At 39.0% G+C, this 17,888-nt stretch overlaps 1 protein-coding gene and 1 non-coding gene across 3 annotated transcripts in view; both read right to left on the reverse strand.

Annotated features, from left to right (window-relative positions):
• LOC108009873 (uncharacterized) overlaps positions 1 to 17,888 on the reverse strand; it is a 63,142-nt gene that overhangs the window by 36,056 nt on the left and 9,198 nt on the right. The gene's annotated exons all lie outside the window — the stretch shown is intronic.
• On the reverse strand, positions 5,537 to 5,640 carry LOC139352656 (U2 spliceosomal RNA). The gene has a single exon (XR_011603877.1). It is a non-coding gene; the product is annotated as a U2 spliceosomal RNA (small nuclear RNA).

Raw genomic sequence — 17,888 nt, forward strand, 5'->3', positions numbered from 1 at the left:
AAATATTGAAGGAGGTATTGTAAGTGAAATGGGTTTAAATTAAAGTAGAAATAAACACATTTTTGATCTGTGTAGCATGAGATAAAATATTTTTAGACTAAGTATGTATATATCCCAAAAAAAATAATAAAAAGTTTTGCGGTAATATTAAAAAATAACATTTTTACCAGAGAAATAGTCCGTTTTTAGAAATATATATCTCCTATGCGTTTTATATTTTAGGGTTTAATGATATACCAAACGATTAAGTTTTTTCCCAGTGCACTTTCACACAGGCAAACAAACAAGGAGCTGTCCTTGTTCCAACTTTGCTTTTACTGCACTCTTTCTGTTTCTGTGCCATGCACTGCACCTTAACCAGGAAGTTGTGTGTCATAGGAAGCACTTGTGTGACATAATAAAAACCTCTACCTATCCTATGCTTTTTTATGTGTGTGGACCAGGTGGTCCAGGTAGTCCTTCTGCAGCATGCTGCACTTTATGCTTTGTCAACAACAACAGCAACGACATCAACGTCATCATCGAGCGGAGACCCGCAAATGTTTTCTTTACTAAGCCAAAGTCAGAAGCAACATCAAATGAACTTCATAGATGTGCATAAGTACATACATGCCTACATATATGCTACAGGCCTTATAGGAACAGAAAAATGGGGGACCACCTGGATTTAAAAGCCTCTTCAGTCAGAAAAGGGAACTTCAACCTGCGATAGGCACCTTTGCATTTAAATTTGCTTTGGAAAAAAATAAAAAATGTATTGGAAACTTTAAATGTAATTATATTTTAAATGAATAAGGGTATTAATTTCTCCACTAAACGAATAATTAAAACTGTTTTAATAAAGCGTATTACACGCATCCCTTTTTTAATTCTTCTTCACTCATATAACAGCTTAAATATTTTTCATGATTCGAATGCTTAAAACCAATTTGTAAACTTAATCCATTTCGTTTCATTTTGTCCAGAGTTTATTTTACAAACTTTTACATGTTGACTGCCAGAGATATCAATAACGTTTCAGCTTTGAAACATAACTATTTATTTAACGTTTTTGGAATAATATTTTTATTTTGGACACATCCGAATCAGTACCCCCAACCAAAATCCCTTTAATAAATGCAGCTCTCCGCAGATTTAAATCTGCAAATGCCAGCAAATCCGATGGCGAACAAGGAGCAACCCCTGTGCATTTATTTTGGGGCTGCACTTTCGCCGGGGAAGGGAAGCGCTAATTGAAATGTGTTTGCCTTTCCTTTGGGGCCGAAGTGCAAAATGGAATTCTGCTTGACGGGCAGAACACTCGCTCTGCTTTGATCAAAAGCCCTTTTCAGACCCCCTTTTTGGGGCACACCGCCCCTTGTGTCTTCGCTTACTTTGAGCAATCAATTATCAAGTTACAGCCGCCAAAAAATCCATTCTCGCAGCAGAATTCGCGGCAATTAAAGTTTGCATCATGCGTTGTGTTCTGGGATCCCCCTTTCCTTTTTCCCCAGTTTCATTTCCGAAATTTGCATAGTTCAAGGGCTTCGTTCCTAACTGAGTTTGGGCCCCTTTTTTGCCGTTTTCCCGCCCCCACCCCTGCTATCCATTACCCGGATTCGTGGCCTGAAAAAGGCTCGCAAAAAATATGAAGTAAGGCCAAAGCCAACTGGAAAAAGCTGAAATAGAGGGCTGTGAGAAGGCGTGGTCCTAAAAATGAAATTGTTGCTTGCCTGCAAAATTTGATTATGCCGCGGGAGTAGTGTGCAATACGTCTATGGGAAAAATGGGGAATATGCCATATTCCGCCTACATTTGAGAGCCAATTTGTGAAATTGAAGAATGAATGATTGCCGAAATGTTTACAAATGGAATCTCAACTGTCGAAATGTGTTTCTGGATGCACGAAATCCAAATTGCAAACATCAATAACTCCTATGTGAACATGTAAAGCAAACATTTCGAACGCAGGGGAACATTCTGATTCGATTCAAAGTCAGAAAATTCCCTTTATCCTTTTCAACTTTAATATGGCCAATTAAATGTCCAAATAATAAATGGTTTAAATTTGAGGCAGTTATAGTTAAAAAAAAAATATAAATATTTATATTTGAAAAGATTATTCCATTTTTTAGATTGTTATTCTATTTATTCGTATGTGCTCCCTTTAAAATGAAGTCAAATCACTCGAATAATTGCCAATAACCTCCTCTGGTTGCCAAGATATACATGTAATTTCATTAGTTTAAGTAACATTCGGAACCCATTCGTTTTGGCCAGCTTTGCACACCACCTCCGACCTTTGTGGACCTTAAAAATTACCTTTTTTCCGCTGCCAACTCATTCCTTTCGCTCGATGCCAAAAGCAAACACGAAAAAAGAAGGTCGGCGAAATGCCCACAAAATAAGCTCCTGTTTGACCAGGACTCACAGCCACCCACGCCGCCCACCGTTCAAACAGAGGGTAAAAGAAAGTAAAAGAGAGAAAGCGGGGAAAGGAGCGAAAAGGAGCGAAAAGGACCTTCAGGTGCAACAGCCTTTGCGGTCGGCTCCTTCGCCGTTGCATGTAAAAATCCCTTCAATGATTAATGTAATTTCACGCGCCACTTAACGTTATCCCTGCAAGGACATTATGCTTAATTGCAGCGTCAGTTTGAATTTAACCGAGATTCCCTCTCCGTTTTCCTTGGCCTCCATTGTTTCTGCGCTGGATTTTCCTGGGTCTTGGCCAAAAAGCCGCCGTGCGAATTTATGAAAAAGATTTGCCTGCCTGCGGCTATTTAAAGTTAAAAAGGCGCACAATACCCGCAACCATGGCCACACACACGAGCACACCTCATTTGGCTGGGAACTGCTTGGCAGTTGCCTTTTATGTGGCCATCTCGCTGGAAATGGGTTAATTGCATAATTTGCGAATTTCACGTGCAATCTGCGGTGCTTTCGAGGTGGCGGGTAAGTAAGGGAACGAGCCGTGATTTCGGCCGTTGATGATGTGACGACGGCCACGTAGAGGGAGTCTCATTAGCTGGCAGCCCTTCGTAATTTCATCGGACCTGATTAAGTTTCCAGAAATATAGTTACCTGCAAGAGATAAGAAATAGGTTGTTTTTATTATTATAATGAAGTACCTATTTTTAGAGAAAATATTAAAGTATCTTAAGGATTTGAACAATATTTTGGTTATACTTAAGATGTTTAAGTAAATAAAATACGTCGTTGTGTTATACTTCTTAAAATATAGTTCACTAAAATAAATATTTTTAGTATTAAGAATAATAACAATAATAATAATTAATAATAGATAAAAACATAGCGTTTTAATGTTGAAAAATATTTTTATTAATAATAAATGCCATTTTATTGAAGACCATTAAGTAGTTTTTATTAAATATAAGCAATTGATGATAACTCTTCTATAAATTTGTAGCTAAAAGAAATACAAATTAGTATGTATTCAGTATTTTAAGTTCATTAAAATATTATAGGCTTACAACTGATATTTCATGAGTTCAATTATTTTCAGGGCTTTAGCAAAAGGAAAAATTCAGAACAATATATAAATGTTTTCAAGCCCTATTGCCATTTAAATCCGATCAAAGAACGTAAGAAAAAACAGAAAATCGATTTCATATTAAAATCAAAATCTTTTCCACCATAGTTTGTTGGCCAAAATCAACGAGGCAACCTTTTCACTTTCAGTTTTTGCCAGGAGCAGAAAAAACCCGAGCACAGGTCAAAGGTCTAATCAAAGTCCTGTGGTCTAACCTGCAATTCAGCTCCCTTTGGCCAGCCCAGCCCCCCCTTTCCCCCTCTCCGCCACCTCTGTCGATTACTGCTCAAATTTGCCGAGTTTTTCTTTTATTTTGCCATGCGAGTAGATTGTCGTTTTATGAACTCGCAAGGACCTGCATTCGGGGCTTGACTTTTGCCTTTTTGCGGTGAGCATATGGTGCTCTTGGCCTGGTCAATGCCAGGATATCAACAGCAACAACAACAACAGGATGGCCAACAAAAATGGCAAGAGCAAGAACAAGAACAAGAACAAGTTTATCTAAATTGCCGTATAGACTGCTGCAATGTGGAAAACGGATCCGAAGCTTGTGGCCTGCGGTTAAGCTTGAACTTCCCCCAGCTCTCGAGTTCCCCTTCCCATTCCCATGACCCCGCCTGACCCCATCCCGTATCTGTATAGTCGTACATATCCGTATCTGAATCCCTATCTACGCCTTCGTTACGTATTTGCTTTTTACATGCTTCCTTTTCAAGTTGATTTGGGTCAATGCTGTTTGTTTGCCATTGTTTTCCTTTGCTGTCTTGTTTTTATAACTTTGGCAACGAGTTGAGTTCGCCTCTCTCCGTCCTTTTTTATTTTATTCGAAATAACACAAAACTAATTGGTTTGTTAATTAAAATTTTGTTGAAATCATTTCCCCATCTCGTACCCCCAGTGTTTGTGTTTGATTCTTGTGCTCGATATGTATGTTATCCCCGAGCTTATCTCTGATCTCTGAAAGTATTATTTCACTCGTGTCTGTGAAGCAGCTCTTTTGTGCACCGGAAGAATGTATTATCGTAATGTAGGTAAATTATATTTAAAGGCTATTATTTTTTAAAACAAAAAATCCAGTTTTTCAGCTTAATACATTTTTAAAAATATATAAATCTGCTTTTATTCTCTCCAGCTGGCATCCAAAAATGTGGCCTCAAGTGGCTTAAATGTTTCTAAAATCCTATCAACCTGTTTTTTCTCTGTTCACTTTGTATCCATAACCAAAATGAAATTCCTCTCTTTTAAGGCAAGAGTTTGTAGGAATATTTGAAGAGGGAATTTGCCAGGCTTTGCTTGAGTATTGAATATTGTTTTTGTGGCTGCAGATTCAATGTTTGGCCAAGAATTCCGATTTAATCGTTGCATGAGGCGCTATCTGCTCTGATTTTTCCTGTTTTCTGCCGAATCCTAGGCAATTGCAATCAGCATTGAGCATTCCTCGCCAAATTGCAATGTGCCGAGATTAGCCCGGGCCAAAAGCAGTAAAGTAGAAATCACCTGGTTTACCTTTGGTCCGCCACTCAGGTGAGTGGGAAAGGGCAGGTGAGGGGGAACGGAGGGAGCACAACGGTGCCAAAAATAACTGTTAATTCGAATGCAAAGGCAACGTGCCAATGGCCCCTCCGACGACCAAATGTCAATGCAAACACAACGAACTTCCCTCGGAGAAGCGAGGAGCGCCTCTGCTACGCTGTCCATTCAAACATGGCAACTTGATTAGATATTGTTGCTCTAGCTGCTGTCTGCTGCTTGGGTTTCTGACTTCTCATATGTGGTTGCTACACGGAAAAATATTATCTACCAGATACAGAAGTATTTGTATTTGAGACCGCAAAATGATATGATCATAAATGTAAAATAAATGCTTTTCAAGTCTCTAGAACGTCTAGCAATTACTTCAAAACAAAATATTTTATTAATTATTTGCATGAAACTTGAAGTATTTAATAAAAGCAGGTACTACTGACATTAGAAATACAAAATCTGAGTGTAAGAAAATATAAAAATAAATATTTTTAAAATAATAATTCAAAAGTCATTCAAACAAATTTAGTTAAGCTGATAAGAACAGATACTACACTTTGATCTTAGCCATAAGGCCGAGAAGCGATCTGTACTTCGACACGAGTCCTACTATAAGTACCTTGGTGTGATTTTGGATAGAGGACTCACATTCCAGAGGCACACAACCATGATCAAGCAGTCAGTGCTTTCAAAGGCAGCAAGTATGTCCTGGCTTCTTTCGTCAAGAAATAAGCTCTCTTTGTCCCACAAAGTTCGAATTTATAAATCGATTCTCAGTCCAATCTGGAAGTATGCGTTACAAGTCTACGGCATAGCGTCTAAGACGAATCTAAACAAAGCGCAAAGCAAGATTATAAGATCGATGTGTAATGCCCCCTGGTACATGCGAACCAGAGATATTGAAAGAGATCTCAAAATCCCAAAGATAGGCGATGTTTGTCGTACGCATGCTGAAAACTACTTCAGACGCCTTGGCTCTCATCCTAACTCCCTGGCGAAGAGGCTAATTTGGAGACCAACAAGAAGAAGACTGAAAAGAAACCACCCACATGACCTTCCATTAAGATATATTTAACACCTAGTCTAACTAAATATCAAATGAAAAGAATTAATGTATAATCTTGTATACCAAAACTTTGTTATCCCCTATATTTACAACCTGCTCAAGCTGCCACATAGGTAGCAGTATACCTGTTAATCCTGAATAAATATACACTTTTACAAAAAAAAAAAAACAAATTTAGTACTTACTACCCTAGGAATATTTATTTTATTTGTTAGGCAAACTGGGGGCTATAAATGATTTTTTTTTATATTATAAAATTCACCCAAAATTAAAATACTTTGTTTAACATTTTTTCCGCAGTGCCACAATACTTTTCAGAAGATACTGGAGCCAAGAACGGACAAAGTTGCCATTAGCCCGTCTGTCGGTACAATATGCCGGTGCCATTGCCATTGAATGTTCATCGACAGCAGCAGCAGCAGGAGCTCCAAAAACATTCAAAGGCATTGCAGATGTTTGCCAGAATTTGCATATTTGTTTGGCAGCTCCATGTCGGAATGCATTAAAAGCAGACAGATAGGAGGACACTCGGAGGAAAGAGTTTGAGCCCTGGTTGTTATTCTTACTCCCTCGATAAGGTATTTTTTGGTTTCCACTTAATAACAAGGCAAATTGGCATGTGAACAGAAAGCAATTAGGCAACATTCTTAAAATGGAGATGAAGTTGAAAAAGTTCACTTTATGAAGGGCTTTATGAGCGAGAGTTGGTCAACTAGTAATGGGTTATATAAAATACAAAAAGCATAAATATCTGAAGATGAAAAGGGTATATATTGGGTAAATAAGAGTTTTACACAAGGTATATAGAGAAAGCGCGGATGGAATATATGTTTTAAAGCGACCCTCGAACTGCTATTATCATCCATATCCTCATTTCATACTGTAATTAATGAATTGACATCGGCAAACTGTAACTGTAAAGCCGTTTCATTGGCAATGTCTATATAAATTGCACTTGATTGGCCTGGATTCCATTCGGCCAACAATGGCATAAATTAAAAGCACCGCTTCCGATTCCAATCCCAATTCCAATTCGGATCCCGAAAACCAGGCCGAGGCCCCGGGCTTTACGCCCCCAAGGCATATCACTCATACGCAGCGTGAGCCGGAGACCATTTGGCATGGCACCTTGTTGGCTTGGTTTGTTTGTCCATTTATTTGTGTGTCCTGTTTGCCAACTGTCCTGTCCCGGCCCGTCCGGTCCGCTCTGTTTGCCTGCCACTTTGCCATTATTATTTATACTTTTTCTTGTTATTTATTTAAATGCTTTCCCTTCCTCTCATTTGTGGAAATTGTCGCAGCAAATGATTTTATTTGCGGAGCCATAAAATTTACATTCACATTTCTATTTGTTTGCCATTGTGGCCCGGGCATCAGCAGGATTTCGAGAGGCAGTAGGAGCAACGAGCTCCGAACTTTTCCCGACCACCGGAAGCTATGGACATGCCTAAGCGGCTTTGGATGCTCTAAGTTCTGTCTTCTGCCGGTCCAAGTTTCTGCTCGCCAGACTTTTCGAGCTGAAAAGGGGGGCCTAATGACCTGCTGCACTTTGCCGACTGCAGTTGGTATCTTTGGACTACAGGATTTGCACATGGGCAGTAAATTTGCTCGGTTTTTGTGAGGGTTTCGGCACATGAATATTTCGCCAGGTCTAGGGAGGCTGTCCTTAAAGTGGAACTGTCTTTGTTTCAGACTGAGAATAGAAAGCTTTAATTAGGCCGATACATAACCCTATTTTTTTAATTTTAAATTTATTATTTAGGTTTTAAATAATTTAGATTCATTAAACCAAGAGCTAACGAATTATAAAAGGCTCTATGTATTATATGGCCGGAAAATATATTTAATTTGTAAAAAGCTCTGATATAATATGAAATGCAACAATAACTCTATCTGGTCGTTTTAAACCTTTTTAAAGTATTGATTGGTTTTTGCTTGAAGCTCGCTTTTACTTATAAAAAGCAGATTAACAAAAGAGCGTTGTATTAATCCGATATATTGGGTAGTTTTTATAAACCGAAAAGCCTTTGGCTTTTTTATTGAATGCAACTCATCCGAAACCGTTCTTTAAGGCTAACATTTTAAATCTATGGATGTTATCCCCTCCCATTTCGTAGAGCTGCCTCAGATAGAGCTCCTCCCTTATTATCATACACGTACTTATATATATGCATATTCAACACTGTTTGACCATCCACGGAACCGGTACTGATCCGGATCCAGGCGCCACAGCATAACTAACTAATTAATATTAATGCACGGAGAATGCTAATTATGCCGGCACACACAGATACACACGCACACACACCCTCGCAGGGGAAAGGAGAAAGCAAAACACAAAGTATTTTGCACACAATCGTATGAAACGTGAGCGAGAACTCGGAGAAATGAAAGCCTGGGCCAAAATGGAAAAAGTTTTGCATTGAAATGCAAGCAAATTGAAATGAGCGGGGGCTTCAAGGACTCGAAAAGGGGGTTGGGTGGTCTGTGGGTGGTGGTTGGTCTCTGCAAAGTGGCTGGAGGGAACACGTGTTGGCCATTTCAAAAATGTAAACGTCAGCGAGTCCATCACGAACAGGCTGCTCCTCCATTTCCCGCATTTCCCTTCTCCCCCGGAAAAACCAGCCAACTGCAGACGCTTATTTGCTTATTCATAAGCAAACATTAACTTAATTTCCATGTGTGCGAAAGAGAGGAGCGGCCAGAGCGTGGGCCAGAAGGAGAGGGGCAGACAGTGAGTTGGGCCGAAACAAAAAGCTTTCGCGAAATGTGATTATCAGTGCTGGGCCAACAGCTGCCGACAGCTGCTTAATACAGCCGACTATATGGAACTGGGATGGAATTTCGGGGGAATTCCCAGCGCCAGGGTTGCCATGTGTGTGCACAAAGCAAAGGAACAGCAACGAAACAGAATCAGTCAAGGGGTTTATATAAATTATATAAACTGTTTGCATTTTTGTTTTATTTTGGTCAGTTTGTCGCTTAATTTGTACCACTGACAAAATTTGAGCAAAATTTATTCAATTATAACTTAAACATGTAAAAAAAGGCAAAAGAAAATTTTTAAGTATGAACTTGAGGTTCATAATTCAAACGGTCTAATTTATAAAATATGCACAAAACTGATAATTGTTTAAAAGCAAAATTAGTAAAGAGTAAAATAGAGAAAGAAATTTTTAAATTAAAAATGGTATAAGAGATGCTCTGAAAATATTTTTAAAATAATTTATAATACTTATACATTTACTTAGGTGACCTTCCTATAAACGGATCTTTAGACCATTAATTATTAATTACAATAATGCGAATTGTAATATAGTTTGCTCAGAGTAATTAAGAGATATATGTAAAAAATATTATATTTTTAAATGTTTTTATAAAATGATTTTTCAAACACTGAAGGTATCTGTATTTAAAAGACAACAGTTCATCTTGTATCTTAGCAAGTTTTAAGACCATAAATTCACCCATAAAGATAGCTATGTTCATGGATGTATTTTCCGCTGCCCGTATCGCTCCCCGTAAGCAAAATCAAGTTAAACAACTCGCGGCTGAAAACAGGTGAAAAACCTTTTACGGGTGCCTGGAAATTGCCACCGCACATGCAAAGTAGCCGCCAGAAGACTCACAACATCGCGTGCAGCAGTTGCAACACCAACAGGGCCAACAACAGAAATGCGTCAGTTGGGCAAATAAACAACATCAACTGGGGGAAAAATGGATAGGAAAATTTGCGGAGCAAACAGCAGCCAACATCTATATAAATTTATAAACGAAACACATGCAGCCACGTGGGTATGTGTTTAAGGATAAAGCGCAAAGTTTACAGACATACAGGCAGACAGGGGCGTAGGTGGTGAAAATTAAAAGGAAGCGCCGAAGGGATCCCCTTTCGGTGCGCCCCTGCTGCACATTGTACATTGTACATTGAGGCCATTTTGTTAATATTTAATATCAAATAAAGGCCCCAGAATGGTGCAAAAACAGCCGCCAGAGGTGGAATTGAAACAGAACTGAAAATGGATAACCAAGTTTTGAATTTGCCAAAAAAGGAGCAGGTAACTGACGGCGGAAACTGGAAAACCCCTGGAGGCCAAGGAAATCCATCAAACTGACCGCAGAGCAGCCGCAGCTCACATGGCGTTTGAGCAATATGAGTGCCGGGCTCTTAAACGAACCGAGCTGCAGAACGTGCCTCAAACTACGCCCATTTATTCAGCACTCTTCTTGCGAGCCAGGTTAATACCCAATTACTGTGCAAATTACTTCAAGTTCCCCTTGGCCCGGGTAAAAACTTTTGTCTGTCTGCATGCGTTTGCCATTAAAGTTTCACATTTCACTGGCCCGAAAATGTTCGGCCAAAACGTGCCTTAACCGGCTTCGTTTAAAGCATTTTAATAAACGTCATAATGTGCTTAAAGTTTTCCCATAACCAGGTGCTGCCAGAATACTAGAAGTTCGTTTCGTTTCGTTCGTGCATGGGTTTTTCCTGGTTTTTTCAGCTGCCTGTGGCAGCCACAAAATTTAGCAAATTATCTTGATAGTTTTTAGCAGGTGGAAATTTTGTGGATTATTAATGGAGATCCTGTGTGAGGATGGGTCCAGCTTATCTTTTTGAATTTTTTAAAGATTGCTTATTTTGCCAAACATTTTTGTGACCACAAAATAATTTCCTTAATGGCTTTAAATATGCTTTATTTTGGAAAATGATTTTTAGCCTTAACTGGCATTTCCATGCGGATAAGTTTTATAAGTGATTGGACTTAAAGCATCAAACCACTACACAAAATTTTAATTTTTTTTTTAAATTAAAATTAATCTATTTTAGGGCTTAAGAAAATCCTGCAACATATTTTTATTAACTAAAAATGATTTAGAGACTGAACTAAAATTTTAATTTAAAGCCTTTAATTTTGATGAGGACCCCAAATACTAAACTTCCTTTAAAGCCACAAAGAATTTTGAAAAAATCCGAACTGAATAGTGAGGGCAAAAAACAAAGAAAGCATATTGCATATCGCATGGAGACTCCCCGCGAGACTCATCAAAAATATACGGGGCTGCTCCGCCATATTCTCCCCGCTTTTAATTTTTTGTTAACCAAAAAAAAGCGCACTTTTGGGACAAATATACGAGTAATGTATGCAAATATTTATGTATTCATGTGGACTTGTGGGTGGTGACTTTTCCGGGCTTCCCCGCAACAACAATGTGGCTTGGGGCCACCGAAAACGGACGCGGCGCCGTGAAAATGGAAAATGGAAAATGGCAAACAGCGGACAGAGATTACAGTCTAGCGCCCGAAGGAGCGGGCAAAGTTTTACTTTGACATATCACAACTCGCACACACCCATGTGAATATTCAAAGTGAAACACAAAAGCAAAGCGAGGGCCCGATGCTTTTTACTTTGACCGCCGTCGGGCACTCGAAAATGCATATGGGCCGCCTGCTTTTGTGCAGCCCCATTTTCCCATGATTTCCCGCCCCCAATACGCTTTCCATTCCTATTTGTCTCACTCTCTCCGGGGTGTGTTCGCTTTTTAACCACAAAAAATGGCTGCAGTACGCGCAACTAAACACACAACAAACTTTGGCCCACACACACACGAGAGATGCGGTTCTCATTGCACGCTCACTTTGCCATTTTCAGCGAGTGCACTTAGAGAAATTCTTGAAGGTTACCCAAAAAAAAGCCAAAATCTAGAACAGATGATAATATTTGTATATAAGATAGAAAACATAGGTGTTTCGGAAATAAAGCTAAGAGATCTCAGGAACTTTTAGTTATTGTTTCTGATTTATTTTCTTAAGTCCCAAGAACTTTGGGACTAGCATGGGTGCTACATTTTTCAAAGGCTTAAAGTATACAAGAACCATGATTGATGTTCATAGAATTGTTTTATTTTATCCTATATATGATGATGATATATTAATTAGATAATATTTTTAACTTGTTGCTGTACAGTATACATATATAACTTTTATTAAGATTTTATTGGCTTAACTTTAAATGCAATTCATTGCACTTTCATTCGAGAATTTAAAACCAACACATATCCCATTTTTCCCAGTGCACCTGCTCATTCTCACACTTGCCCGTTGCATTGGCATTTCTTTTGAGAGCAGAAATTCCTTTCAAAAAATCAACATTCAAATACGCAGCCAAGTAAAAGTGCGAGTGGTAAAAGCGCAATTTCCTCTTGAAATCTCCGCTGGCTCCCTGTTCCTATTTTCCCCATTTTTCCTATTTTCCTCTACTCAATACCACTTCTGTTGCCCAACCCCCTCGTGTTAGCCATATACAGTGTAAGCCATTTGAGTGAGAACTTTGATTTGTGGCCCTCGAATGAAGATGGATTGCAGGGACGGGAAAACAAACGTACGGCAGAACAAAGGACTTAGAGGAGCCTTCGGCTGAGAGTGTTTTTGTGGAGAATGCTTAATGGAAACCATATCGAAAATGGTTCAGCGATGTAACTATGCTTCATTAGGTGAGGGTTTAGCTGGAGATAGTTGGATAACTGCACACATGGTACTTGACTCTGGGTACCAAAGTTATGCAGCTAAACAAACTGTAAGAAAAGGCATTCCAATCTATTAGGTATATAAATAACTGGGGATAGGTAAACATTATCATGTGTAAAAAAGTATTCACCCTGAATTAAGTTTGTAGTGATAAGGGTTTAATAAAAACGAACTATTCTTCCAGAAAATATAATGAACTAAATGAAAGAAGTTGTTTCTAAAATTGTTAATAAATCGTAATTGACTTGCGAATACTTTGTATATTTTGTAAGTTCCCAAGTTCGAAAGAGTTTACAAATTAATTAAAAGAAAACGCTCATATTAAAAGTTACAAATTATAGCTTTTCCTGGAAAACTCCCTTTTTAATTAAGAACCGTGCAATCTGCACAAGCACACCGTTTTAAGCATTTACAAAGGGAGTGAGCCGGGTACAAACTTTAAGCCATCTCTGCATTCTTTGTTTCGAATAAGTTTACCTACTTTACGGGCAAACTTTAAACAAATCTGGTCCTTGCCGCCATATGTTTATGAAAGCGCTTGGCTTTTGAGCCATAATTTCCAACAATTTGTTGAGCTTGGCCGGAGGGCTGCTTTCCATGGTTCTGGTACGGGTTCGGGCTCTTCTTGTGTATAAAATTACAATAAATCCTTGCATTTTAGCTGCAAATAAACAAAGATTTGCAGCGCCGAAAACGAAGTCTGAGCGCGCTAAAACAAAGCAGAAGGAATTGGATGTACAAAGGATGTGGATGGGGAATGAGGCCAGGACGAGTGCATGCAAAGTAGCATTTTAAGTTGCCGGAAAAGCGGAAAAGGCGGAAAAGGCGAAAAAGGCGGAAGGCGAAGGGAACGGGAAGGCTTTCCCAAGACCCAGGGAACTGTGCATGCTTCAGGATGTTAAATCAACATGTAAGCATTTAATGCGGCGCTCCAAAGCTGAAAAAGCGTAAAATTCCCCAAATGACCATAAATTTCTGTGTTTGGCATCGCAATTGTTGTTGCTGTTACCCTTTGCCCTTTCCCCGTCTCACTCGCACTCTCTGTCTCCCTCTCTCTCACTCCCACTTACTGTAACTGCCGGCAAGTGTAGAGAAATGGAGAAAACTTCAACAAGCACTTGTAAAAATAAATGGCATTTTGGGTTATGTGCAATAATAAAATGGAAATTGTGCAAAAATATTGTCGCCTCTACCCCGAAAAATTCTCAACTGCCAGTGGAGCAAATCGAGGTAAAAAGGGAAGGGGGTGGATATATATATATATATGTGGAATATCTGGTTAAGCTGCCTGCTTGGCCCGGCTAACTGGGAACTATATAATGGCCGATGATGTACGTCCTCGTTGGGCTTAGACCCTGTGTTGACAGTGAATCTCCCAGAAATTGTTTGGAAAAATATGGATGTGTTTTTTTTGGGTGAGGAAATAGCAAGAATTGTTGTTTTAGGGTATCAGTTTATTGAAGCTTTGTTTTATCGAACAATGGTCGTAAAAAATGCGTTTGCTGCAACTATTCAATGGGTTCTGCAACGAAGTAGATTAATGGAATTTCAGATGAACGGCAGAGCTGCCATAATCGATAAAACATTGATAAATGCGCAAACGCTTTATAGAATGTCCTCAATAAATATTTCCTTACTCAGGGTTAAATGCTAGAGCTCTAAAAATACTGTTCAAGTCAAAGAAGGAGCAATAAATTGAAATTGTATTGTTTGTTCTTGGGGATGTTTGTTTCTAAAGCACCCTAAACATCTTTTGTATTGTACGTTTTGATTTGTATGATATATCTATCATTATTCCAAACAACCATAAATCAAAAGAGATATCAAATCTCTTAAAAAGGTGCCAAAAGTATGCAGTGATATGAGATCTTATAGATATAAATGAAATTGTTGCACACAAGTAGGCACCTTCGATTATTTAGTCTACTCTACTTGTGAATACTTCATTATAGCTTTGCAGTGAGGGTTATATCTTTATTAACTGCTAGAGCCTTAAAAATACTGTTCAAGCCAAAGAAGAAGGAGCAATAAATTAAAATTTTGTTGTTTGTTTGTTTTTAAGGATTAATTTCTAAACATTCTAACAATCTTTTCTATTGTAAGTTTAGATTTTCATGATATTTTTATCATTATTCGAAACAATCATAAATCACAAGAGATACTAAATCATCAATAAAGGTTCCAAAAAGTATGCAGTGATATGAAATCTTACGGATTTAAAATAAATTGTTGCATACAATTAGGCGCCCTCTATTATTCGATGAAATTTAAGTTAATTTTGGATTAGTCCCCAACTGTACGTGCTGTTTAATTAATTTTAGCTTTGCAGTGAGGTAACATATTTCGCGCGACGCTGATTTGAGCAGAGTTTCTAATTTCACGCCCTCTTGACAGCTCGGCATTCTTCCCCCCAAAATCAACCCCGTAGCGCGGATGTCAACTTGCCATATGCAAATGACTTGCTTATCAAATAAAGTATTTTTTATTTCGGGTCCCTGGTCCGTGGTTCCTGCTGCTCACCGGGGTTACGGAGTTACGGGGTTAAGGGCCCCTGCCCGGCCAGAGAACAATGCGTGCGAAGTAACACAACTGTGCGTATGCGCAATTTTCACATTGTTTCAATATCACGCATACGTTAAAGTGTGACTGTGTTTGTGGGGGGTGGTGAAAAAGGGGTGGGGATGGGGGTGGCTTTTGGGTAGGTGCTCGTTTCGGTTTGTCGGTGCTCTCTGTTCGGTTTTTGGTTTCGGTTTTTCGCCTCCGGCTTTTCCAAGTATGCACAAGTAATGTGAGAAAATTAAATTTTTCGTGGCTCCCGCAAAAGTGTCGGTCTGTCTGCGTGTGTTGGTGTGTGTGTGTAAGTGTGTTTGTGCGGATTACACCCACGTTTGCGATGTTGTGCTAAACATTGCCCTCAACCCCTTTCCCTTAACCACCCATAAGCCCGGAAAACCCCCCCAAAAAGGGCGTGAAGAATAAAACTTAATTCAATCTGCATATATTCCCTTCACTGCTCGACACTCCTTCAACATCCCACTGCTATTTGCTGTTTAAGGAATATTTAATTAAATTTTGCCTGGTTATTGTTATTGTTGCCTGGCGACATTTGTTAATTGAATGCGCCGTTGGAAAAGTGATTATCATTGAGTTTGTCGTTGTCGTTTGATTTATGTGACGACTGTAGGGCACAAAATTGCTACACCAAGTGAGGTGCTTTAAGTGGAGCGTACGTGTGTGCCGAGCAATTCAAATGAAGTATTATGCCAAGAAATTTAATATTTATGGGGGATTACGGAGGGGCGGTGGCGAGGCGTAACCAATATCCTTGCGATTCCCCCATTTCTTTGACTCTGCACTCTGCATAATTGATATACGCACACACCCCCACAAGTCCTGGCATTTCCCCCCCATTAACCGCATCAAGCTTCATTTAAGTTCAATCAAAGCCAAAAGCCGTTCAATATGAATGCCAAAGTCCCGTGTCCAAATGCCATCGAAATCGGTCGCCAAGTGACAGCCACAAAAGCCACAGAAACCTTTTTGCCTGTCCGCCAAGCGTGACGCAAAATTGCAAATGTCAAATGCTTCGCAAGGATACGGATAGACGCCAGAATGTGGGTGCACTGGAAGAAGTTCTTCGTTCATACTGGAATTTTTGAGGATATAATTTCAATGGTCTTAAATATTTTATGTGGCTAGTTCACTAGGATTCTACAAGAAATAAAAACAATAAAGATCAAACTTTTTTGCGTTATATGAACTCTTATACTAAAATTGCCAAAAAGTAAAATATGCTTAAAAGTGTCTAAAAGTATGCAGTAAAGTTTTAAATTATTTAGCGATTTAATCTTAGTTTATGATAATATTTCAGTAAATTAAATAAAAATCAAATCTTATGTTAAAACATTCTTTTGACTTAATAAAAAAAGTTATTTTTTCTTTGTCTTCAAGTATGCAGTAAAAGGTGCATGATAATATATTGTTGCATACTCTTAGGACTTTTTATAAATGATTCCAAGACTTTCGGTGTTTCTGTTTTGCCCATAAATACATTCATTTAGTTCGTAATAACAATATATTTTACCCTTTCATCCTTAAACACAGCAACTATAAGTTTTGTAAGACACATTTTCATATTGACAGTGAATCGTAATTTCTTTCAATGCTATTGTGTGTTCGAACGATTGTAGTTGGAGCCTTTGGGAAAAGCGTTTTGGTTTTCCTGGAAAAGCCGCAAGCGTCAGAAACTTCTTTGGCCCAGAAACTTGGACTAATTGAGTGGGCTTAGCCGGAGAAACCCGATGCCAATTAGCAAGCCAGTTGATTTCCACTTTTCGACTGGGCCAGATAGGAATATGCATGCATATCGCCCCATAAAAACATGCATTAAATTAACAAACAAATGTCAAATGCAAATAGCAACGCAGACATTAACAGCATCGTTTGGCAGGCAATTTAATTTGCCAGCGAAATGTTGTAGAAATTACGGCTCTGGAAAATGCGCAAAATTATGCAAAATATTCTTAGAACTGCCGTCTCTTTCTGTCTTGGAAATTGTAGCCAGAAATTCAGAGGAAATTCTAATGTAAATTTCAAGCCAACACATTGAGGACAAAAATTTGAGGACACGAAATGCAGCAGCACTTCAATGCCAAGCTATGTGATCTCTCCATCTCCCTCTGCAACATCCACCCCTCTCTTTCACTCTAAACACATGTGAGTGTGTGATTTGTGCAAATGTGTGTGTACCGGAAATACTTGGCATGCCTCATTGAAGCTCGTTAGCTGACTTATTGCTAGAGTCTGGCTAAGGGATTCATGTTGACAGCTCATGGCGGCACTTTCAATTGAAATAAATCCGCACAAAACTCACGCACACATGTATGCGGGAGAAGAAGCTGGAAAAAATACGAAATTTGCCAATTTGTTGTCATGTCCCACTTTTGCCACGCCCATTAGCCCATTAGAGGGCGGGGGATCAGAAAGTGGGCGGAAGATATCTCATGGAAGACCAAAGGCATTGTCAATACTTGAGCCTTTTTACAGCTCATTCACAGGCTGCCTTCGGCTCATTTCTCATGGCTTTTCCATTTCCCTCGCATTTTCCGACCCCCAGTCCCCGTCAAGTGTTTTTCAAGTGGAGATTAGCACGATTCCTGGGCAGCTTATGGCAAGGATGCGCCCCTTTTATCAGTTCGATTGGTTTGCTTGTTCAACTGTTTTCCTTTTGCCAGGATTTCTTT

Source organism: Drosophila suzukii, chromosome 2R (assembly GCF_043229965.1).
Source record: "Drosophila suzukii chromosome 2R, CBGP_Dsuzu_IsoJpt1.0, whole genome shotgun sequence".
NCBI classification, from domain to species: domain Eukaryota; kingdom Metazoa; phylum Arthropoda; class Insecta; order Diptera; family Drosophilidae; genus Drosophila; species Drosophila suzukii.